This window comes from Nyctereutes procyonoides, unplaced genomic scaffold, assembly GCF_905146905.1.
Source record: "Nyctereutes procyonoides isolate TBG_1078 unplaced genomic scaffold, NYPRO_anot_genome, whole genome shotgun sequence".
Classification (NCBI taxonomy): domain Eukaryota; kingdom Metazoa; phylum Chordata; class Mammalia; order Carnivora; family Canidae; genus Nyctereutes; species Nyctereutes procyonoides.
In genome coordinates this window covers 11,408,325-11,435,164 of record NW_026575155.1, presented here as the reverse complement: position 1 = coordinate 11,435,164, position 26,840 = coordinate 11,408,325, and positions in this window count along the sequence as shown.

Below are 26,840 nucleotides of genomic sequence, written 5' to 3'. Positions count from 1 at the left end.
GTTTACCAAGAGTCGAGGCTCACCCAAGAAAGAAGAGGTGAATGTTTATGTCAACTCATTCGACAGCCTAACTCAATGAATTCCCCTTCACTCTCAGAATGGCCACCAGGCTTTGAATCAGCTGTTCATATTAAGTCAGATTTAAAGACTCTATTTTCAAAGGAACACATTAACTAAGACAGTGGTTTAGTAGATCAGGGTTTTTGCCTTGACCCCTTCGATCCTGAGTCACCACATCTTTTTATTAAATTAACAAGTTAGCATTGATTTGGAGTTTGTTGACAAGCAAGAATGTGGGAAGAGAATTAGAGCAGGCAAAAAAAAAAGAGAGAGAGAGAGAGAGAAGATATAATATCACTTAACCATTTGAAATTAGCATGCAAATTCTGATTTTATAATCTCACCTGCTGGGAGTAATCTAAAATTCTTAATGCTGATCAACAGGGATTTAATTTAAAGTCTTCCTCCCCCAAAAAATCTAAATATGGGTGGGGTACCTCCTACCTTCTTTTGAATACATCTGAAAGCAAAAAAGTATGACGTGACTCAAATAAATATGAGTTTGGAAGCTCCTACATACACACACACACACACACACACACATACACACACACAGCTGTTCTGTTCGGGTTATGCAGAATGACAAAAATAAGCAATTGATCCTTTAGGCACACTTAATTTAGGTCCCTCTGCTTTGAAAACTGCCTTAGTTTTTTACGTCACATTTAGCAGGCAATCATCTATCACCCAGTCTAATAACATTGGGTACATTTTATAATTAGCCATAAAAGAGATCTTTTTGCCAAGCTTGAAAATTAAGTTTGCACTTCAACATTGTACAGACTGTAAGCAGCCAGAAAGGGCCTTTCCTTGGTAGTTCAGAGTGTGCATTTTCTGTTGCCTTGACAACTGTCTGGCTGTGGTTTCCATGCTTGGAGAATGAGCCTGATGCAACCCCTCAGAAATGATCATGAACACTAAGCAGACTGATACCAACAATGGCAAGTTTGGGGACATAAATATCAAAATACTGCCCACATTACATTCTACCAAAATTGCAAGGATGAAAGGGAGGGATGGGGAAAATGTTGCAATTTTGATCAATTCTAATTAAAAGGAAAAAGGGACAGGGTAAGGTCAGCACTTGGCCTTGCTATGAAGCAAGGGCTGATTGTATGGTGTAAGCTGCACACAAGTTGTGAGACTCATTACGGCCTCCGATAGTTTGGGCAAAATATAATCAGTACACAGAATCCTGACATTTCACTATTCAAAGGCTAGACAGCCTAAGAGAAAATGAAAGTCTCTTGTTCTTTTGGTCACAAACATCCTGGGCTCAGCCTGAAACTTGTTTGGGTTTGTTCCCTCTTTTGTCCTTCGGGGCAGTGAGCCTTTGTCATCTTGGGCTGGGACACCCTGACCCCATGCACAGTTCAGCAACCCATGGCTTCTCCTAACAGGGAGGGTTAACAAAGATTTCATTTCTCAATTTGAAATGTACACACTATAATGTTGCTTTGAGGAGTTCCTGGAAGCATTTGAAATCATTGAGAGGCTCTGGGGTTTCTTGAAGTCTCATTTAGAAGTTACTCATTTTAAGTAGGAAGCATGAAATCTAGTTTACCAACTTTCCCTGAGTTTTAATTCAAAATGCATAATAGCAACCTCACATATGCATATAACTTAACAGTTAATACTACAACTTTGCCCTCATAATCCTTCAAAGCCCTGTGGGTACTGCCATCCTCATTTTAGGGGTAAGGAAAGTGAGGCTGACGGCTAGTCAGAGTCTTATAGGAACCTGTTGTACTAGCTTTTGGGGTCATGATGAGGCTTCTTCTGGAGATGAAACCTTTACCCACAGAGACAGCCCCTCAGGGCCCATGTGTGCTTCCAAGCTCATTCAGGTTGTTGGCAGGATTACATTCCATGGGTTGTAGGATTAAATGCTGGCTGTTTGCCAGATGCCATACCCTACTCGTAAAGGCCATCCATGCTCTTTGTCTCTCTTCCTCCACCTTCAAACCAGCAATGACAGATCAAACCCTTTGCATGCTTTGAATCTCCCCAACCTCCCCTTCTGCAGCATCTCTCAGACTTTCTTTTCTGCACTTAAGGGCTAAGGCAATTACATTGAGCCCACTGGATAATCCATTATATAATCACCGTATTTTAAAGTCAGCTGATTAGCCCCCTTAAATCCATCTGTAAAATCCCTTCACAGCACTACCAAGATTGATGTTTGATTAAATAATCAGAGGATGGCATCTTCAGGACACAGCATTAGATATCTGTCTTATGCAGGAGATGAATGAGGTCAGGTAAGACTAGCACTGTTTCAGATATTTCCAGGCCAGACAAGAAAAAGATGCAGCACCTTGTCTTCTTGTCTTTGAGAGCCCTGTTTCCAGTTGCCCTGCTCTATGTAACTTCCAGGGAGAGGTTGATTCTCAGCAGTACTTGGGCCTCTATCTTTGGTTTGCACCAGAGCATAGAGATTTTTACTGCTAACAGTGAACCTATTCTACCAATACTTTTTTCCCTAGACTTACATTTAAAAAAATCATGACAAAGTAAGGTTTATTCCAAGGATTCCATGGCTTAATACTCAAAAATCAGTGAATATATTTACACATTAACAGAATAAAAAGGGAAAAAATATGATCAGCTCAATATATGCAGAAAAAGCATTTAACAAAAGTCAAGATCTATTTATGATTAAAAAAAACTTTTAGAAACCTAAGAACTGATCCTTAACTTGTGAGGATATGTAAAGCTTAAGTATTTTGTACTTGTTGGTGAAGTCTGAATGCTTTTACCCCCGCCCAACCATTAATGGACAAGGATGTCCTCTGTCACCACCTCTATCCAATACTATATTTAATTCCTAGCCTATGTAATAAGAAGCACACAGATTGGAAAGACCTAGTAAGTGAGTTCACCCAGGTCACACCATACAAAGCCAACATACAAGGATCAACTTATATATACTAAAAATGAAACATTGGATTTTTAAAAAATTTTAATGTTAGAATATAAAATATATATGTACAGGATCTGTATACTAAATACTACAAAATTCTGATAAAAAACAGACAATCTAAATAAATGGGGATATATGGTGTGGTTAAGAATTAGAAGACAATATTCTTACAATGTCAAGTCTCCTTAATTTGATCTATAGATTCAGGGCATCTCCAATCAAAATCTAAGAATTCTTTATTTGTAGCCATTGAAAAGTTAATTGTAAGATACATATAGAAAAGAAAGGGAACTAGAACAGTCAAAACAATGTTGGGAAAGGAAAACAAAGTTGGAGGACTCATACTACTTGATTTCAAGATTTACTATCAATCTACAAAAATTAAGACAGTATAATACCAACAAAAGACAAGACATAGAGATCAATGGAACAGAACTGATAGTCTAGAAATAGACCCACAAAAAACTAGTCAATTGATTTTGAACAAAGTTGCAAATGTAGAAATGTAGAAAGAATCATTTTCTCAACAAATGCTGCTGGACTTAGAGGACATCCATATGCAAAAAAAAAGAAAAGTGTTAAACTAATTCCTCATGCTTTGTAGAAAATAAATTATAACTCAAAATGGACAACAGAGTCATTTAAATTACAAAACTATAAGATTTATATAAGAAAACATAGGAACAAATTCTCATGACCTTTGGATAGGCAGTTTTTAATTTTAATAATGAACCACAATCCATAAAAGAAAAAAAATAATTAATTAGACTTTGTCAAAATTAAAAACTTTTGCGCTGAAAAGGACACACTTAAGATATTGAAAAGACAAGCCACAAACTAGAAAAAATATTTGCAAATCACATTTCTGACAAAGGATTTGTATCCAGAATACATAAAGAACTCTCAAAACTCAAAAATAAGAAAATAAGCCAACCCAAATTTTTTAATGGACAAATGATCTATTAGGCATGTTGCCCATAATGGCATTTAAGCATATGAAATCATGAAAAATGATTAATATCATTGGTCACTAGGGAAATGTAAATAACACCACAGTATAATACCCCTACTCACCTATTAGAATGGCTAAAACCAAAAAACTTGACAAGACCATATGCCAGCAAGAATGCAGAGCAACTAGAACTATCTTACATCGCCAGTTTGCTGATGAGAAAGGAAAATGGTAAACATTTTTGCTAAACAGTCGAGCATTTTCGTAGTGTTAAATATACACCTACTACATGACTTAGGAATTCCATGCCTACTTATTTACTTAACAAAAGAAAACTTACGTTCACATAAAGACCTATGGTGAATTTTTATAAAATTTTTATTCACCATTTCCAAAAGCTAGAAATAAACCATGTGATCTTCAAACAAAAATGGATAAACTATGGTTACACCCATACAATGAAATACTACTTAGGAAAAAGTAGAAACAAACTACTAATTGACCCAGCAACATGGATGAATCTTAAACCCATTTGCTGTGAGAAAGAAGCCCAGTCCCCAAAGCTACATATTATATGATTCTATTTATACAACAAAGCTACATATTATATGATTCTATTTATACAACAACAAAGAGATGGAAAGCAGATCAGCGGTTACCAGGAGGTGGATGATAGTAGGGGGAATGCAATTGTTCTCAATGGAACTGTGGCAGTCAACATATGACTATTCATTTGTCAAAAATCCATAAAACCATAAATCACAAAGAGCAAATTTGCTGTATGTAACTTACGCTTTTAAAAATCAACAAAAGCATGTTGTGTAGATGGGACACTCCAGAGGGAATGCACACTATGAGAAATGACTCTGTCACAAGTGAATCATGTAAGTTCACTGATCAGACTAGGGAGAGACGATCTATGTATATTTGGGAAATCTATTTTGACTGAATACTAAAAAGCTACAGACAGAACTGTATATGACACAGTAACTTATTTGGTAAATTTGTTTTCCTCTGGGGATATAGGTTAGCAATTTGAAACTACTTTATGTGTGTACTAGGACCAAACAAGCAAGGAGTGGACTACCTGTCATGAGAGTCTGATTTCTCAGTGTGAGAAAGAAGTTACAAATAAAGAGGAGGGTGGCTAGACTGCATCATGTGATTGCTGGACTGGACTCAGAAGTATCAATATAACTAATGTTTTTATAAAATATAAATATGCATACATGTACATATATGAAGAAATAAATATGAATATGCATGCATGTACAGGTTAATATAATACATATATTTTCCGGTTCTGTCTGCAGACCTGAAAGTAATGACACTACAGTCTAGAAATGAGCACATCCAGTGCCCAAATTTTGGTTCCTAAATCTATTTTGCAGTACAAGAAACCAGGGCTTATGGAGAAGTGGTTGATTCCACAGCTACAGCAAAGAATATGCAAGATGACTGTGGAGGCTTTGTAATGCCAGAAAATGAGGATGTGCTCAAAAAAAGAGGATGAAAGTAGGCAACAATATAGGAGCCAAACTGAAAGAGCTCCCAGTAGCCAAATCTGAAACAATTCAGCAACAAAATAAATAATTATAGTATTGGAATTTAACCCAAAGAATAAAATAAAAAACTCTGAGTTCATACTGTTGCAAAAAATAATAATAACTGAATAAATAAATAAATGAGAGGGAAGGGATAATTCTTACTCCTGGAGATATTTCAACTAGTAAAAGTAGAAAGAATGAGGAAAATAGAAAATCATCACTGGAACTGCACAATAAAGTTCCACCAATAGTAGCTAGAATTAGTAAAATTTTTAAAAATAAATAGATTATTTTCATAGTCTCAAAGAATCTGCCTCAAATAAATATTTATTACTTCCAAAGAGAAAATGGTAAGTTTATAGAGGAGAATCCTAGGAGACACCACTCTAGGGTAGGGTCAAGGTTAATTCACCAGCAGTTAAGACAGATAGATCTCATGTATGTACTTCCCACTATCATGGGAGGCTCCATCACCCCTGTGATATTCATCCCTCAAATGCACAAGTTCAATCTAATCATGAGAAACCAAATTTAAGGGACATTTCACAAAACAACAGACCATTACTTTCAAAGCGTCAAGGTCTTAAAAGTCAAGGAAAGACAGGAAATTGGTACAGATCGGAAGATACCAAACAGACAGGACATCCTGGACTAGATCTCAAATATCAGTGGAAGCATTGGTGAAATCTGAATAAAGTCTTCTGTTTAGTTGGCACCACTGTGCAAATGTTAATTTCTTAGGTGTGAGCATTGTACTATGGTTTTGTTAGATGTTAACATTACCAGACACTGAATGATGGGTCTATACAAACTCTGTACTATTTTTGGGATTCTTCTGCATGTCTAAGACTATCTCAAAAGTTTTTAAAAAGGATATTGGTTAATTTTCACTATAAATGTCTTAATTTTTCAAGCTACTGATCTCCTGGGGAGATGCCTTCTCTTCTCAGAAGCCACATTGATTTTCTCCTGCTAGCCTACGGATACAGATTAATGTTATGGACAGATGTACTTGTCTCTTTTTTTGAGATTCTGTTATCCACTCAGTGCCCACATAGATCAGGTTCATCACTGCATAAACAAACACTCTCAACGTCCTGTCAGTTCCCTGGCTCCTACGTACAGTCCTCATGTTTTGAACAATGGGTCACCATTGATCCAACAGATGCTATTACATCTCATGAATTCAGACCAATTGTTCAGGAGTCATTCTATTAAAATGAGAAGGGATGAGTGAAGGAGGTTCAAAACTAATTTCAGAGGGACAACACAAAACTCACTTGATTTCAGGATTGCTGAGTGTTACATGCTTATCACCTTGGCCCTGGCAAACATAGCTTCCTTCCCCAAGCCGGGTGCCCCCAGGAGCTGACAGTCAGCATGGGCATAGACATCGGGCAATTTAAGTTGAATTGAGCTACAAGTAAAGATAATGAAAGCCTCCAGTAGGAAAGAATTTGCTCTTCCTGGCATAGAGGAAAGAGGTATCAGAGAGAGAAGGTCTGGTGGAGGGGCCAATATTTGAGTTTGGTTGTGACACATCAATACAGTTTCTACAAAATAAAGGAGGGAAGTGCATTTCAGAAGAGGGAAAACAGCGCTCACTTAACACTGATAGATTTGATGTTGGTTGTACACAGGGTGAGGAATAGTGAGAAATGCAGCTCATCGGATGTTTGGTGATCTCGTGAAAAATGGTTATTCACCTCTCCAAAGGCATGGTCCTGATCATTTCATATTTAATAAGCTGCAAGGATTCTCAGAATCGTGTAACCCTATTGTTTTGTGAATACTAATGATGGTCCAGCAAACTGGTTCCCTGCTGCATTCAGAGCTCTGGAACCCATACTGGAGGTTGGACCCTCCCACAGGGACTGCAGCTCAGTCTGAGGTGGGGCTGCTGGGGAGAGAGATACAAAAGTCGGCCAGTGTCACACATCATGCCTGAAACCATGAGAAATAGTTCTGAGCCCAGGAACGCTTCCCTCAAATTGTCAGAATTCAATGTTCTCAGGGTGATTCCATTTAAATTCAATGCAAATCTTTTAATGTCTAAAGATATTAAATAAGAAACAGCAGTTTCTGGCTTAAGTGTCCTGCTGTTATCATCCTCATATTCTTGATAGATAAGAGGTAAACGACTCTGGGTTCTGAATAAATGTGGGGAGCTCAGAGGTGTTGCTTTATCAGCATTTGGCTGGCTTACTTGGTTTAAAGCAAGCCAAAATAATAATACATTCAGATGACGTGATTGTCCTTAAAATGGCATTACTATATTGAAGACAGAAACCAGGCTGTGCTTCCATCCTGTGGGATGAGAAGAGGTTTGGAATGTAATGCCTGGGTAGCCAACAACCCAAAATCTCTTAGGAATAGGAATGAGAAAGTCCATACACGATATGGAGTTATTTCCATTTTTGAGATAAGGAAAGGCAATAGACCTGAGTGGCATGTATTTATTTTTATCTGCTTTTCTCCACTAAAGTTAAGGTTCTCTTACAAGGATAAGTGAGTCACACACATTCAGGATTTGTCAACACTGAATCCCTGGGAATATTTTCTGTAAGAACGGAGGTGCTGTATGTCCTGGTACTGAACTCCCAAGAACTTCTGACTTCCCATTTTTCCCCGGTTCTGCACGGGGGCCCCAGACCTTTCCTTTTCCTTCCTGTTTTATTTCCTGTGACCGTGTCTTGATGATTGTTTTGGTTCCCTGTTCTCAACTTGGTTCCATCTTCACCATGCTGAGATAAATGCTTATTATGGAGATTAACTGACACATGTTAGTTAATTTGTAAAAGGAATAAATGTTGTGGAAACTAACATGTTTAATTTAACGTCTTTTTTTTTTTTAAAAAAAAAGGCCATGAGAGAATCATGGAGTACTCACCTGAAAACATGGTTGCGTTTGAATATTTGGCCTGAAAAACAGAAAATTTTGGAAATAGTAAAGACCAATATCCTGTGGATTTTGTATTTCACAATGGAGTATGAATGCAAACGTATTTGAGAAACAAGTCACAGGCATTATCCATCCAGTTCTTGTTCCCAGTCAAAAGGGACTCAGAAGTTACTCTAATCAAATGCCTACATTTTGCAGAGACCAAAAGGAAAACCCAAAGACGTTAAGTGTTTTCCCCTATGTCTTGAGACCTGTTAATGTCTCAGCCTCAGGCTTTAGGGCTTCTGATCTAAAGCTCTTTTATAACCAGTTCCCAAGTCAAAACACAAAATGTGAAAAATAAATGTTTAATTTAGCTAAATGGTGGCTTTTCTAGGAGGAAAATATGACAACTGAGTGATGTTTATTATAAAATGAGCCTGAGCCATTTCTTTCTTATTGAAGCATAATAATAATGATAATTTAAGTTATCTGAACCCTCCTGAGAAAACATGCTCATCTTTTTCTAAAAGGTGTATGGAGTGTACCATAAGTTGCTTGTTTTTTGCTCTCATTCAGGAGTTTTCCTTTTTTTTACTTTTCTCTTTCGAAAACTCAGAGCCACTTTCTTTTGCATCCCCTATCCTTAGAACCAACAAAAGTCTGGATAGCACTAAGCCATATAGGATGATGAATAAAAATATACAAGGAAATTTTTGTTGTCACCACAAATATTGAACTGGACATATAGTTATAATCCCTAGGATTAGGGCTATAGGAAGAGGCAACATGAGGAGGTTGTTTTGAAATGATGGAATGGTTCTGTGTCTTGATTTTAATAGTGGTTACATGACTCTATGCATTTGTCAAAGTTTATATGACTGTCCAGGAAAGAGTAGATTTTATTGCACATAAATTAGATAAACAGATGGATGGATAGATAGATCCCATGATTATATATGGTCAACTAGAGTTACTTTTTAAATGTTAAATTGTATTAGGGTAATGATGTCTCCATCTCTTAGACTTCTACCTCTCACGTGGATGTTACTTGTGGGAAAAACTTTAATCCAGCACGGACCTTTTCTTAAACTTGGCCACCATTCCTCCAAGGTGCCCTGTATTTTTCTTGCCTCCACATCCTGATCATCTTTTCTCCCTATGCCTCTCATCTTTCTCACATTATGGCAGGTACCCCTGATCCTACCTTCCCCTCCCCACTGTCCATCACAATTTCTCCAAACTAGGAGTCTCAACCTCTCCAAGAAGCTTCCTCAGACCCCCACGGTTTATAAATTTCTTGATCCTCCAGACTCGCATAACTTACCATCCTTATATTTTTGTCTATTGGTACTCCTGCACTGCCTTGTAATATATACCAATCATTATTTATTATATTCTTGTCATCTCACTCTTTGAGAATTTTATCTATACTTCCCTGGTTAAAAAAGCTATAACCCCCCTAGGGATGGATTCAGTGTTGTGCATATTATAATTGTGAATGGAGAACCAAAATGCCTAAGTGATTTGAAGGCTTGGAGTTAGACATGTCTGTATTTGAACATTCATGGGTAGGTGATCATCTTCATCTGTCAAGTGGGGTTAATAACAGGGTAGGATTGTCATGATGTTAAATGTGGTAACTTAAAATACCAACAGAGCAAATAGCACACAGCAAGTAGTAAGTTCATGGCTATTATTTATTCAACAAAGAATAACTAAGTAATTGCTGGGTGTCTGGGACATGGCAAACAAGCAAGCCAGATATAACCCCTGATTTTGTGAAGCATATCTTCTAGAGGGGAGGAAGCTCAAAAAATAAGTGATTTCTATTGTATTTTATTGAACCCCCAAGTCCTCAAGTCTTCTGTTATTATCCAAATATATGATGCCCACACTCATCTCACATAATGTGGGACATCCAGAACTCTTTCAAATATTCCTGAAGATCCCTTGGGTGTCTTACAGTCCTCTGGTCACCTCCCTTTCAATCCTTACTCCCACAGATTCCTGGCCCCCAGCTATGTCCCAGGCAAGATTGCAGCCTCTTCTGCTGCTCATTAAATATTGGAGGAAGATACTAAAACAATGTATAGAATAAAAGCCAATTTGAAACTAAGTGGCTGATGGCAGATTAAAGATGGCCACATAGTTTTTGACATTCTTTCCCTGGACAGGTAGAGTCTCTTGCCCCTCACTGAATCTGAGTGGGAATGTGATGATTTTGACCAATACAATATGGTGGATGTGGTGCCGCACTTGATCCCCACCCAAAGCCAACAACTGCCACTTCCTGTCTGTTGTAGCACTTGCTCTTGGAACCTGAGATACCATGCAAGACATCCTACTGACCTTCAGGGAAAACCATGTGGAGAGGCTGTGAAACTTGCAAGAGGAAGAGAATCATGCCTCCTCCAGCCTCCCTCCAGCATAGTCCAGCTGCCACCTAAATCCCATCAAGTGACTCCAGTCAGTGCCTCATGGAGCAGAAGAATCATCAGACCTGCACATTGAGACTATAATAAAATGGTTAACATTTTAAGCTGTCAGCTTTGGGTGCTTTGTTTCCTAACATTATATAATCAGAGCAGCTGGTAGCATTGACACTTACTTCTTTTGATGATGACCAGCCCTCATCCTCTGGGTGTATATCCAGTTAGTTTTCTTCCTCTTTGAGCCCCTAATCTCCTTGGCCCAATATATAAAAGCTGAAATTAAATCTCTGTTTCAACTACTCCTATTTCTGACTGGTGTGGTACCAGGTGCTCATCTACACAAATACAAAGCTCCTCTGGGGTATCTCCTGAATCAATCTTGTCAACCCTGGTGAGACAATTCTAAAGGATTTGAAACAATAGCTCTTCTTTAACTGGTCCCACATCAAATTCTCTAGGAGGGACCCTCTCACCTCTAGGACATAACTCAAGAGGTGACTTAGATGGGTATTTCTCTAAGCTATCCAAATAAATAGACAATCTCACTAAAACCAATGTGCTTACTATAAAACATGGTTTTGTACTGCATCCACACAACTAGGTACCTGCTCATAAAATTCCTTCCAGAGAGTACTTTGGGATTACCAATTCTTTCCCACGAAGTATAAACTGAGGAGGACCATAAGGTATTTATATGCATCGTATATGGAATAAACGCAAGGAGCTTTGTTTATAATTCTTTAGATTACATTATTCTAGCTACTATGGTCTGATCAATTATGTATATCTAAAGAACTAGTGCCACATGCTGGTCACCTCCCTGGGATATACACACAAATGTGTAAACGGTAGAAGCCACAGCAGGTGAAAGGAGGATGGTTTGACCTCTTCTTTCTGGTCTTGGTGGGCAGGTTCTTAGCTTCCCCCTTCATCAGTTAGCCAATATTCAGTCCTGCATAACCTAGAGACATAACCCACACAGAAGGGCCAAAAGGGCCAGAACTTTCTCCTCCCAGAGCCTGCTGGGGGTTCCAGGCAGGGCCCTGGTTCAGTCAATCTCTTTCATAGAAACTAAAGGACTACAGAAAAGGAGAAGACTGAATGTGAATGTGCAGCCTACATTGAGAGTGACCACAGCAGGACCAGGCCAGGTCAAGCAGAGGGCCATGGCCATAAAAGTCTCCAGGCAAGACCCCATCAATATGAGTCAAATGTGATTTCAGGCCCAGGCCTGCCCCTTTCACCATGCATAATCTGCTCTGTATGCCATCCTTGTCATGAAGGAAGGATTTCCATTAATTCTTTATCAGTTGCTTCAAAAGTTTGCAACCTCAAGCCAGTTCCCATCTAAGAGGCGCCTCCCAGGGACCTATATAATATGAAAACTGTGTGTCTTCATTCCTGCCCTAGTGCTGGCTTGGTACATAGTACTGTGTGCGATTCAATAAAAAATTTAAAAAAATAAAAAAAACTAACATACAGGAAAAAAAACCACATCAGGGCAGCTGACACAGGCCATTTAGTCAAATAAATGTACTTTATTTTCAGCTAACTCAATTGCAAATAAAATGAAACAAGTAAGGGGTGAAACATCTAAAATTAAAAAATAAAATGTTTTCAAAGGTCTGAGTTGGCTTCATAGGGCTACCTGAAAATACTTCCCGAAAAAGCACTCTTAACGCAGGTAAGTGGGGGTGATCATAGTCTCTTGATATCCACCTTCCTTCGGTCATTAAAGCAAAAGCAGAGCTACAACCACTTCTGTTTATAACTTTTAAATATAGGACAGAATATTTTAGCTTGTAGAAATTACCTGAATATGTGCATGAAGGGAAAATGAAATAAAAACTTGGGGCAACATTCGCAAAAAATCCAAGTGGACAGAAGAGTTCTTCCCAGACATAAGCAATTCCTTAAATCATCAAGGTAAGTGTGGATGCACTAACTCGTGGGGCTTTGTAAATCCAGAATCACTGTGTGTGTGGCTGTGAGGTGCCTAGAATGCATGAGGCACTACAGCACAGTGCTCTGGAGACAGTCTAGATGAAAACAAATCCTGAGGTCACAACTAACCAGCTGTGAGCAAATCATAAGTGTCTGGGCCTCTGTTCTCTTAGCTTTTGAACTAGTTTAGAAAGAGAAAGTGTTGATCTGAGCATTAATGCAGAATAGTGCCTGGTGCAGAGTGAACGCACAAGGCTATTAGCTATTACCAGTAAGAAATCTTTGGGTACAGATGGGTGAGATATTATAATCTCATTTCCCAAGTGGCCTTGCTGAGCACCAGAGGATGTGGAGCCCTGGAAATAGGCAAACAGCCATGCTCCCCGGCTCCTGGCCTCTGGGCAGTCGCTGCCTCTGTGAGCCAATCAGTCAGTACACAGCCCTGAAGGTATATATACACAGTATTATATATGCTAATTAATATATTATTAATGATGCAGGGGCATCATTTTAGTTCAAATGCTATGCAGAGATGCAAACATTCTTCTTTTCTGCAATGGTTTTAGTCATCCTTAACAGCTGGAGACAGTCTTTAGGGGACAAGCTTTAAATCTGCCAAGGAAGTATCCTGCAAATTTCCTGCTTTAAATCCATGATATGGATCCCACTCCTTTAGGTAAGGACTCCATTTTTCAGATTGTCACCTGCTTTGGGGGAGTCTGGTCTGATCCAGTGCCCAGTATAGAGCACAGAAAGTCCACTAGGACCTGTGCTGGGACTGACTGACCAGGCTAGCAGTCCTTGTCATTTGTGCTGTGCCATTTCTGACTCTTTGCAGTCTCATTATCTGGTCCCCAGCCTTTTGTCCCTACTGCCTATATGAATCAGCGCTCCAGGAACAGAGCTGCAGCTCCTTGTTCAGCCACAAGACTTCCAGATACTGAACATGGACACCCCTGGGTGGGTGGGTGGGGTCATCCAAATGTCCTTCCAGCTTTCTCCCTCCATCACTCAGTCCTGACATGGATTTCAGCCTGGAAGGGCAGGGTCCTCTCCCTGCATATCTGCCATCTGTCCCACTGCACTCCAGGAGGGAAATGGGGTGTCCCTTCTCTTTTTCTGGTAGAGTTTCCTCTAATCCTTTCCTCTTTCCCCCAGGGCCAGTCCCTCAGGGTAGCCTCCATCTTCTGGGGAAGGTCCTCTCTGATCCAAACCCATCAGGCAAGATGTTGAAAGGGAGTCACCAAGGAGAACAAAGATGAAAATCCACTGCTTCGTATCCCATAGCCACAGTGCCCAAGGGTGTGTGTGTGTGTGTGTGTGTGTGTGTGTAGAGTTGTTAAATAGTTGTTTTTCCACTTAAAATGAGCCATAACTTCTGAATACAAAGAAAAAGGAAAAAGGAAAAAAAACTATAAGCATGTGTGGTGACAGATGTTGACTGGATTTAGTGATCATCATTTGGGAATGTATACAAGTATCAAATCATTACGCTGTACATCTAAAACTAAGATAATGCTATATGTCAATTATACCTCAATAAGGAAGGAAGGAAGGAAGGAAGGAAGGAAGGAAGGAAGGAAGGAAGGAAGGAAGAAAAGAAAGAAAGAAGAAAAAAGAAGGAAGGAAGGAAGGAAGGAAGGAAGGAAGGAAGGAAGGAAGGAAAAGAAAGACAAGAAAAAAAGTTAGGGAAGGCACTCCCCATGGTGTGGTGCTGAGAAGCTACCAGGTAAAGGCCCTGGCAGGAGTTTCTTTGCAGAAAAGAGCTGGAAGCAAGGCTGAGAAGGAAGGTAGAGGCAGGGATTGGAGTCACAGGAAAGAAGAGTCTATGGAAAATCCTAAGGGTTGTGGTGGGCAGCAGGGAAGGCGGCCAGTCTATGCTGAGTATAGAGATCAGATGGGAGGGTGGGAGGACAGCATGTGCCTGTGTGTGTCTAGGTCAGGGGTTGCAGGGAGCAATGAGCGGTTGGAAATGAAAAACAGGGTAGGTATGCTGGGGATATAGAGGTTGGGAGTTGACAAGTTGATGGCAGGGCTGGAGAGCCAGGCAGCAAAATTGAGATTCAGTGCATTGGGCGGAACGGAGTTCACACGATGGAAGCCTGCACAGGGGTGTGATGCTGTCCTTGCCTGAGGAAGGGTCTTCTCCATAGGGTTCCCCAGTAGTACTCAGGGGAAATCTAGAGTTCTGTCATTGGATGACAGGGCCCTCTACGTGGGAGAAGGCAGGACTCTGAGCTTACAGGCCTCAAAGTGTCATTGTGAGCATTATGTGCTGCCTTGACATCTGGTGAAGCCATGAGGGCCTTGAATAACTTAAGTCCCGGTTCCCCTCTTCACTCTGCTCTTGCACTAAAAGCCTCCAAGCCAAACCACCCTCCTCTTATCAAGGCCAGATCTTGCTCATCTTGGAGCAGAGGGTTTCAGTTCCTGCCAGCCTGCAAAACTATTCAAACAGCCAATCACAGCCCATCTTGGGAACCAGGGGTCTCGAAGGAAAAAAAAAAAAAGAGGACAAATTGTATTAGCCAGTTGGCTTAGCTATTTACAGTAGTGGCCCACAAACTGCCTGGACCATTTTCCTTGTTGAGATAAAGGTTTTGAGTACAGTCACTGCTGCATGGAGTCTTACTTATGTGTCCATAAATTGCACACATTTATTGTAGTAACGTTTTGTATATACTACAATATATTAAAACTTTAAGAGAGTAAGATAAAAATTATGATCATAAAAACTCTAATATTTTCTTCCTCCCTGTGGACCCCTAAGACCATGCAAGGTACTAATTATTCCAGATAGTCCAGTTTACCCATCCCAGGGGGAGGAAAAGACCTCTAGAATTTAGGTCATGTCATGTCAGCTCAGGAATTACTACCTCTAATTTCAATTTCATGTGGGAAGACAAGTGATTTCACTCAGAGATCTTGTTACCACTCCTGGGATGACACCTCAGGGAGCCTGGTCCCTCGATACGGCCTCAAGATCAGCCTCTCAGATGCTTGACCATAAAAAGACCAGAAGAAGCAGAAGGCCCTGGGAACAAGGAGGCAAGTGTGATGGTCACTCTGTCAGTAGAAATGTCAACGTCCTCTCTCAGCGGTGTCATTTTGCTTAGCATTCTAGACTTTCTCCTTACAGATGTCATAAACATACTTAGTGCAATCATAAAAATGCCATTTGGATCAAAGTGACACAGTGTCATCTCTCTGCCTGCATCTAAATGTTCAGATTATTACTCCCAAGCTGATGTAGAAGGCCAGGAAGCTGTGCTGCCAGGAATCTTTGCTCTCCTTCACCCTCCCACCGACAAGGCTACAGACCCACACCATCCGTCCATCTCTGCTTCCTTTCCTCTGCAGCCCAAAAGGCAAGACATTCTCTGCCACCCGTTATTCCCTTCCCAAACCATCCACTCTGTTCTCACCTCTCTCTCCCTCCCTGCCAGATCATTCTTACCAGTATACAAACTGATCCATCATGAAAAGGTACCTCCTAACCCCTCACCCACAGAACTCAGGCTTCTCCTTTCTTTGCTCCTCTTTCTTTTTTTTTTTTTAAGATTTTTTATTTATTCATGATAGACATAGAGAGAGAGGCAGAGATACAGGCAGAGGGAGAAGCAGGCTCCATGCAGGGAGCCTGATGCAGGACTCGATCCCGGGTCTCCAGGATCACGCCCTGGGCCAAAGGCAGGCGCTAAACCACTCAGCCACCCAGGGATCCCCATTTGCTCCTCTTTCTTGTGAAGCAAGCTATACTTACAACTTTCTGTCTGAACCTAGTCACCTCACCGCCCCTCTATCCTGGCCCTGTCCTCTATTCTTCCCGATACTCATATTGTCTTGCTAAGGCCAGTAACCTGCCTCCTACCTCTATGCCATCCTCCCATCCAACCACTCAGCTGTATTTGGGATAGTTGACCACCTCCTTCGTCACAACATATGCCCCTCTCTTGAATTTCTGGTGCCGTGTCCCTCTGGCTTTCTCTCTACGGCTCTGGGGCTCCTTCTCTGTCAGCTTTGCTGTTTCCTGCTCTTTCTCTATGCAACCTCTGAATGTGCATTGTCTTGGAAATTGACTTTAGTCTTGCCTCTCCATCTACACTCCCTTCTTAGTCCCATACCACTTGTGTTCTCTCTAGTCCAAAAGTTGATCCTTGGCTCAGTCTTCTCCTTTGAGCCTCAGATTTGCATTAATAATTTCCTGCTTGGTACTATCACTTGAACATCTAGCAGGGGATTCAAACTTAGTATGACCAAAACATCAGTCTGGTTTCTACCCTCCAGAGTCTATTTATCCCTGAGTTCTCTGTATATGACATCATTGCCCTCTGGATGACTAAACTAAAGACCCAGGAGTCCACCCTGTCCTCCTACTCTCTCGATCCAATCAGCCACCAAGCCCTACATATTAGTTTCTTGCTGTAAGAAAGTGTCACAAATTTGTGGCTCAAACAGCACAAATTTATTATCTTACAGCTCTGTAGACCAGAAGTCTGACAGAAGTATCCCTGGGCAAAAGTGAAGGTGCTAGCAGGACCATGCTCCTTTTTGGAATCTTTTTGGGAGAGCCATTTTCTTGTTCATTCAAGTTGTTGGCAGCATTGTCTTCCTTACAACGGTGGGATCAAGAACCCTTTTCCTTATCAGGAAGGGAGACAGAACATGAAGACTCCTAACTCTGGGAAACGACCTAGGGGTGGTAGAAGGGGAGGAGGGCGGGGGGTGGGGGTGACTGGGTGACGGGCACTGAGGGGGACACTTGACGATGAGCACTGGGTGTTATTCTGTATGTTGGCAAATTGAACACCAATAAAAAATAAATTTATTATTAAAAAAAAGAACCCTTTTCCAATGTGGCCGCCAGCTGAGAGCCTTTCTTGGTTTCTAGAGGTCACCCATCTTCCCTCCTTCCACTACCTTCTCACAGCCTTTCCCCATCTCCAAAAACCACCAATGGTGGGTCAAGTTGCTTTTGTGCTCTGAATCTCTTCTTCTTCTATTACATCTCTATGATTCAACTGGGAAAGATACTTTGCTTTTAAGAGCCTGTTGGATTAAACCCACTTGGTAACCAGGGTAGCCTCCCCATCTCAAGGCCTGCATTCTTAATCATGTCCACATAGTCCCCTGGACCATGTAGGGTGACAGTCACAGGTTCTGGTGAGTATACACACACATCTTCAGGGGCCATTATTCTGCTCACATCACATCTGTTCTGTACCCAGTGCCTATCTCCAATGGCTTCACATTTCTTTCTCTACCCCACGACCCTCAACCATACCACTATCCTCTGTCACTGGGCTGATCCAATGGTTAACTCACTGTTCTTTCTGCTTCTATCCTTAATCTTCCCCACAAAGTAGACAAATCTCTCATCTCCAGCTTAACCCTTCTCTGGCTTTGTTTTATTATAACTGAGACTCAAATTCAAATACAAAAAAGGCTTTTGTGATCTGCTCCCCTCTCTTACACTGGAGACTTCTCTTCCAGTGGCCCTAGTGCCTTCCTCTCTATAGACTGTTGTACTTCCTGTTCTTGGAAGATTCTTAACCTTTCTTTAACTCTTTCAATGCTTGATTGTATCCCATCTTAGGCAGCAGACCAAATGCTGTCCTCCTCAGCACTACCTTTCCTAACCAACTTAATTCAAATCAGACCTCTGGTCTCACCCATCCCAATTATGATCACATTGCCCTGCTTACTTCCCACACAGTAATGATCACAATTAACATTTATTTTACCTTTTTAAATTTATATTCAACTTGTTTATTGTCTCTCTCTCCAAGTTGAACAAAATGTAGGGCAACCATTGTATCTACAGTGACATCCAGTCTCTCCAGTCAGTAGTGCAGGGCTTCATACTTGGCAGATGTGTGATAATTATCTGTTGACTGAATAAACAATGAATTATGAGCACTCCTGAAACCTGAGAGGAAAATTCTCAGGAAGGCATTGATCCATGCCATCATTTTATTAGAGTAAATAGGGAAAAATAACTCTGATAATAACCGTGAATACCACCCAGATTCTGGAAAGCAGAAAACCAACAGAGAAAAAATACTGTTTCTGCCTTAAGAATTAAGAGCAGCTGAACTTTTTGCTTCGAGGTAAGCATACATGAGGTAGAGAACAAATTATGTCAGTCTGAGCTAGTTCAACTCCTGAAGATCCATGACGACTATTATCACAGTGATAGATGGGTCCTGCTCACCACAGGCACGAAATAAATTGTTATTGCCATGAGCTCTTGCTTGTCTGTGCTTAGTATACAGGGATGTGTTATGTGTGACCATCTGCAATCTTTTTTATTATTGACTTTTACAGTTTATATTGCCCTTCTAGAGATAATTTGTTCATTGCTTCAGAAAAAAGAACATATCTGTTTTATTCAAACAGTTAAGGTCTCTACTGCTTGGTTATTTGGCCTCCATCCCCACACACATCTTTTCTGAGACACCTTTATGGCTAGGTCACTTTTCATCTAAAATCTATTTCCATGATCTGTACTCCTACCCTGACAAACATTTCAAAAGGTACAGCTTGATCTCCTTGCTACAGATCTAGAGCAATAGCACTCAATTGGGGCAATATTATGCCATAGCAGATATTTGGTATTGTCTGGAAAAGTTGTTGGTTGTCACAGCGTGGGGGGAAAGGTGATGGACTGGCATGTGCCAAAGGCCAGGATGCTGCTAAACCTGCTACAATGCATGGGACATCTCTCTACAACAAAGAAGTGTCTGATTTAAAATCCCAGTGGTCCTGGGGTTGAGTAATCCTGTGCCAGAGAGGGAAAGAGCACATCTCCATCTTGTGCTCAGTCTCATCCTGGCAGCATAACAGAGTTGAGAGGGGGGCAAGATGTGCCACCCAAGCAAAGGTTCATTTGGCCCCTCAGAGATTCCTCTCTACAACTGACCTAAAGATTAATATATTAGCCTAAACAGTTTGTAATAGATTGCTTGTCTTTATTCCAAAGCAACACATAGCAGTTGAAATCCACTTGATCTTCTCTGTGGTGTGTGGTGCCTCTGGCTGCTTCTTCCTCCCTGAAACCCATCTTCCTTTTGTCTCAGGACACATCTTCGCTGGGTACCCCCCTCAACTACCTCCTTTCTGTCTCCTTTGTGAACTTCTGTCCTCCTACCCTCCCACAAACAGTGGCATTTCTTCATTTCACATCTCTTCCTAGACAATCACATTCGCTGCCTATTTTTTTAAGATTTTATTTATTTATTAATGAGAGACACACACACAGAGAGAGAGAGAGAGTGAGGCAGAGACACAGGCAGAGGGAGAAGCAGGCTCTATGCAGGGAGCCTGACGTGGGACTTGATCCCGGGTTTCCAGAATCAGGCCCTTGGCTGAAGGCAGCACTAAACCACTGAGTCACCCGGGCTGCCCTCACTGTCTATTTTTATCCCTACTTGTATGCTGGCAACCCTGGAAGTAGGTACCAGGACCAGATTGCTACTGGGCTCCTAACTTCACTGTCCATTTGCTTCCAGTTATTTACGAGAATGTCCCTTGAGCATCTCAAATTCATTGTGTCTAACACAGAGCTGTTATTCTGCTTCCCATCCCCAGTCTTGCTTTCTCTCCTCTTCATTGGTGAATGTATCACTGTCTACCCAAGACCCAACCATGGTGATCAGTCTTGGTTCTTCCCTTTCCCATAGAATAATTTCCAATCAGTACAAATCTGGGATTGAATCAGGTCATTGTTTCTCATTGATGCCTCTCCCATCCTTCTCCTCTCTTTGTCCTCACTGATTTTGCCTTTGCTCAAGTTAGCACCATTTTCCCCACAGCCACCAGAGCCTTCACCTAGTGGATCTTAAGGATTCTGTTTTTTCCTTTTCTCATTGGGGATCCTCTCGTCCACCAAAGTGACTCTTCTAAAATGAAAATTTGATAATTTAAACCTGCATCCCAATGTTTTATAGCAGCAATGTCCACAATAGTCAAACTGTGGAAGAAGCCTCAGTGTCTATCGGCAGATGACTGGATAAAGATGTGGTCTATGTATACAGTGGAATATTACTCAGCCATTAGAAACGATAAATACCCACCATTTGTTTCAATGTGGATAGAACTGGAAGGTATTATGCTGAGTGAAGTAAGTCAATCGGAGAAGGACAAACATTACATGGTCTCATTCATTTGGGAAATATAAAAAATAGTGAAAGGGAATAAAGGGGAAAGGAGAGAAAATGAGTCAGAAATATCAGAGAGGGAGACAGAACATGAGAGACTCCTAACTCTGGGTAGCAAACAATGGGTGGTGGAAAGGGAAGTGGGTGCGGGCATGGGGTGACTGGGAGACGGGCACTGAGCGGGGCACTTGATGGGATGAGCATTGGGTGTTATGCTAGGTGTTGACAAAGTGAACTCCAATAAAAAAATACAAATAAATAAATAAATAAATAAATAAATTTTTAAAAAATAAAATAAAAATATTTTATCAAAAAAATAATAAATCTACCACTTTAATACTTTAATGGCTCCTGTGTACTTGGCCTGCCAAGTACTGGCCCAATCTGTCTCCCCAGACTTGATTCTCTCTGCATCTTTCCACACACCCAACATTTGAGTCCCACTGAGCTTCTTATATTTATCAACCTGTCTTGCCTATTTCTCACCTCATATCCTTTCCTTACTGTGGTTGCTACTCAAAATTTTTACACACAGGGAGAGAGAGACTAGCTCTAAGACCCTTCCTGAACACTCTCCATCTTCCTTCCACTTACACAACTGAGCAGCCTCTCTTTGCGTCTTCACTGCTCTGGTGGATAACTCTGTCTCAAATTCAATGGTTTATTGCACTTATTTGTATATCTTTATGTCTTATTTTATACTATATCCTCTTGAATGTCAAAGAGCCATGTTGTGTACTACATGTCTAGCAAACAGCGCAGTAGCAGGAACAGAGCTGGCACAATAATTATTTGTTGAGTTAATTAATAGAAAAAGCATCCACTTTGCTTGAAACACCTCTGTAATCTTTGGTGCAGCTAATCTTTGGGACTGAAATATCAACCACTCTGGTATGAAATCCAATTTGCCACAATCTTTTTTTTTGCATCATGAAAGTTAATGTTCACAAGGCTTGAGGAAATTAAAATATAATAATACATTAATAGCCCTTCCTCATGGAAATAAAAGGCTGTGATAAACATTTATGTAAATCAATTTTCATCTTAAATCACCTCACTCTTTCCAATTACAAAGTCTCAGTGAAAGTCAATACCATACATCTTTCAGAGTTTCCTAACCATAAAGTAACTTGTAGTTGCCTACTTATTTATGCAAATAATTATTAGTTCCATGATCTATAGCAAATCTAAAAGCATCCAATGCCTATGAATACTAATCAATTCAAAAGCTTACTTACATACCACTTCTCCATCCCCTCTCCCTCTGAATATAATGAACAATTTAATACAGGGAAGGATGGACTCTGATAATTTGTTCAAATATTCCTTTATGAATAAAATTTTAGTAATACCTTTGGACTATTCCATCAAAATATAACCAATGACTCAAATATATCAAGTCATCAAATTATCAATTTCATATCAGAAGCCTATTAACCAATGATAAGCATAAAAATGCAACATATTATAAAAGGAGAACTGATAGCGTGAAGGCCTTTCTTACCCATCACATAGCACAGCAAATAGACGTATTACTCAAGATTCTTAGGTTACAAGTAGTAAGACCCTAACTCTGTCTAATGTAAACAAAGGCAGAGAAGAATTTATTGGAAGAATATCAAGACCTCACAGTATCAGTGAGAGAGATTACAGACTTGGGCTTGGAATCAAGCAGTAGGATGGGCAGCTCCAAGAGACAAAAATGTAAGAATAGTAGGACCATCCCACAATGGGAAGGATGTGATCAGGAGGTCTACAACATAAATGAATGAACTCCAACTATTTTTATTTTCTTCCCTTTGCTCAAGACTCACTTCTAAGGACAACATATCCAATTAGCTCGAGTTGGATCATACCCGCCCTTTATGTAGAGGAAAGCAGAGCACTGTATTATAGTCTTAGTGAGCTTGGGCTGGCATAGCAGAATCCCACAAACTGGTGGCTTAAACCACAGAAATGTATTTCCTCACAGCTCTGGAGCCTGGAAGCCTGAGATCAGGATGCCAGCATGCTTGGGTTCTGGTGTGGAGCCTCCTCCTGGCTTGCAAACAGCCACCTTCTTGTTGTATCCTCACATGGCAGAAAGGGAGAGAGCTCTCTGGTCTCTCTTCTTATAAGGACATTAATCCCATCATGAAGGTTCCACCCTCGTGACCTCATCACACCCTAGTCACCTCCGAAAGGTCCCACCTCCAAATACCATCCTATTAGCAATTAGAGCTTCAACATACAAGTCTTAGGGAGACACAAACATTTAGTCCGTAGCAGTTACTCCAGATTATAACCCATGAGGAAGAAGTAATTGTCCACAAAGGGCACAGGTCTGCCTAAATGGCCAGACAATAACATTAAATTAGTAAGTGAAATGACTTTGTATAGGTCATGATATAATTATGGAAGACTATGAAACATTGACAAATTTAATTGAATTAAGAATAGGGATTAATTGAGCTGGAATAATTTTAAAGCCAACTAAACAACATCAAACATAATCCTATGAATATGCAAATTGTTGAAATAAGCATCACTTCCTTATCCCTGTTTGCTTTTTCCCCATTCATTAGTAGTTTCCTTAACAGAGAAGTAATGACTAGGCTTTAAAAGCTTAAGAAAAATAAATGAGGGGCAAAAAATGAACACTGGTCACATCTTATATGTTATGCCTATTTTGAGATTTGGTGGGAAAAAATATGAATTCCTTTTGACAGCAAAGTACAGGCTCCAAGGGGCACAGTGAGTGGAGGGCACATTGCTGATCTCTTATGGGGATCAGACACTATTCTAGGGCTTTATAGGTACTAATGCACAACAACCACATGAGATAAGTACTATTGCAATACTCATTTTACAAATTCCTTATGTTTGCAACATCAATTGTTTCCCTCTAGTAAAATCACACCCAGAGTAGTAATAAGCACTTGCATGGTGGGGGCTGGTAATGTGGCAGTGATCCAAGGGCCAGGTCAGGTATGACAGACACAATGGGGAACTAAACAGACAACACCTCTGCCCTCGTGGTTCTGGTGTTCTAGAAAGGAGACACATGATGGATAAGAGTGATAGGTAAATATATAGTATGTTTGGAGGTGATTAAGCTAAGGAGGGAAATTAGCCATGGAAGGAGCATGGGGGGGAGGAAGGAGAATTTGGGGGGAGGAAGGAGCAATCTTTTTTTTTTTTTTTGTATTTTTTTATTGGAGTTCGATTTGCCAACATATATTATAACACCCAGTGCTCATCCTGTCAAATGCCCCCCTCAGTGCCTGTCACCCAGTCAACCGTCCCCCCGCCTACCTCCCCTTCCACTACCCCTTGTTCATTTCCCAGAGTTAGGAGTCTCTCATGTTTTGTCACCCTCTCTGATTTTTCTCACTCATTTTCTCTCCTTTCCCCTTTAATCTCTTTCACTATTTTTTATATTCCCTGAATGAATGAGACCATACAATGTTTGTCCTTCTCTGATTGACTTACTTCACTCAGCATAATACCCTCCAGTTCCATCCATGTTGAAGCAAATGGTGGGTATTTGTCGTTTCTAAAAGCTGAGTGATATTCCATTGTATACATAAACCACATCTTCTTTATCCATTCATCTTTCCATGGACATCGAGGTTCCTTCCACAGTTTGGCTATTGTGGACATTGCTGCTAGAAACATTGGGGTGCAGGTGTCCTGCCATTTCACTACATCTGTATCTTTGGGGTAAATCCCCAGTAGTGCAGTTGCTGGGTTGTAGGGTAGCTCTATTTTTAACTCTTTGAGGAACTTCAGCAATCAGACAACCAAAAGGAATAAAGGGCATTCAAATTGGCAAAGAAGAAGTCAAACTCTCCCTCTTTGCAGATGACATGATACTGTACGTAGAAAACCCAAAAGACTCAAAGATTGCTAGAACTCGTACAGCAATTCAGCAGTGTGGCAGGGTACAAAATCAATGCCCAGAAATCAGGGGCATTTCTATACACTAACAATGAGACAGATGGATAACAGTATCATTCCCGCTGAGAACTGACTTGAACGGGACGTAGGGAACCATTTCTCAAAGGGACCACATGGGTGAATGTCTCAGTGTTATAGGACACATTAACCTGGTAAGAAGCTGGAGGAAAATCAGCCTGCATCTTTCCCCTCCAAACACCTACTTCTGCAGAGGGTTGGGATCAGAGATCAGCCATTCTGAAACTCTTTACTGCATGACTTATGCATGTCTGGAGATTCTGCTTTGGGGTCCAACTAAAGCTTTTGGTTCGATCAACAGAACACAACTTGAGTGCTGATATTTGCCTCTGGGGTTGGTGGTCATTTTGTATTTCTGCTTGAGCATCTTTCCACCAATAGCAGAGTTAGATCAAGACAAGGTTTTCAGGCTCTTCTGCACTGATTGAGGGTGGGGGCGATCCCATGTCCTATGCCTCTTCTCACAAACCTCCACTGCCTTGCCCAATCTAAAGGTTTTCTGGTTCAGCATTTTTCTTTTCTCCTCAATTGGCAACTTTACTCCCTGCCGTATACATGATGACTCTAAATTCTTACTACCTTTTACCTTCAGTGCTCCCCAAAGGCTATTTTTCATAAATAGATTAAAAACAAAAATGGTGACATCTGAAAACAAAACAATCCCAACTGAACTCTCCCTGAGCTATTAATATAGCATTGCTTTGCCATCTAATGTCTGCTTTTCTGGAAGCATCAGATTCCCCTAAGGAGTCCTTGCATTTAAGCACTTAGAAGAAAATATCTTTTGCAGTTCAGAAGGTGCTCCTGAGCAATTGGCAACTACCAGGAAGATCCAATGACTCTAATATTATGATCAGTGGTGGGGTGACCATACCAGAAAAGAAAGCAGGGCTTGATTGACAGCCAGTGATAAAATCCAGCCAACAAGGAGAATTGACAGGAAAATAAAGAAGCAAGAAGGGGGAAAGACACAGGAAAGTAAAGTGAGTGGTGAAGATGGGCAGGCAGCCTAGCAGCCGGGCAATCTGGCACAGCAACAATGTCATTGTCACCAGACACTGGACAGCGACTAACCATGGATGGGAGCAAAGGCCTTCTCTGGCGTCTGCTCATGAGGCCTCAAATATCTTGGCTGCTGACTGTGAGGGGTTGAATTATGCCCCCCAAATAGATGCATTGAAGCCCTAACCTCTGATCCGTGTCCATGAGACCTTGGTTGAAAATAGTGTCTCTGCAGATATAATCAAGATGATGACACATGGGATTAGGCCTAAGTCCAGTGACTGTTGTGCTTATAAGGAGAGAAAGATATAGAGACACACAGACACACAAGGAAGAAGGTCATGTGTCAACAGAGACAGGGATTGAAGTGGTACAGCCACAAGCCAAGGTATCCCAAGACTTGCTAGCAACCACTAGAAACAGGAAAGGAAAGGAAAGGAAAGGAAAGGAAAGGAAAGGAAAGGAAAGGAAAGGAAAGGAAAGGAAAGGAAAGGAAAGGAAAGGAAAGGAAAGGAAAGGAAAGGACACACCTCTAGAGCCTTCAGAGAATATGTGGCCCTCAAGACACCTTGATCTTGGACCTCTGGCCTCCAAAAGTGTGAAAGAGGAAATTTCTGTTGTTTGAAGCTGCCCAGTTTGTAGCAGTTTGTTACAGCAGCCATAAGGTAACTAATACAGATAGCAGACTGATCCCAGGACAATGCCTCAATTTGAGCTAGACAGTAGCCGAGCCCACCTTCCAGATACAGAATGAATATCTGGTACAATTTTTTTTCACCCACTTCCTATCTACATTTCCCACCTTTCCTTGATCCAACCAATGGACTATGAAGTTTTCAAAGTACATATTAAAGAAGAGATTGGGGATGCCTGGGTGGCTCAGTGGTTGAGTGTCTGCCTTCATTCAGCTCAGGGTGTGATCCTGGGGTTCTGGAATCAAGTCCTGCATTGGACTCCCTGCAGGGAGCCTGCTTCTCCCC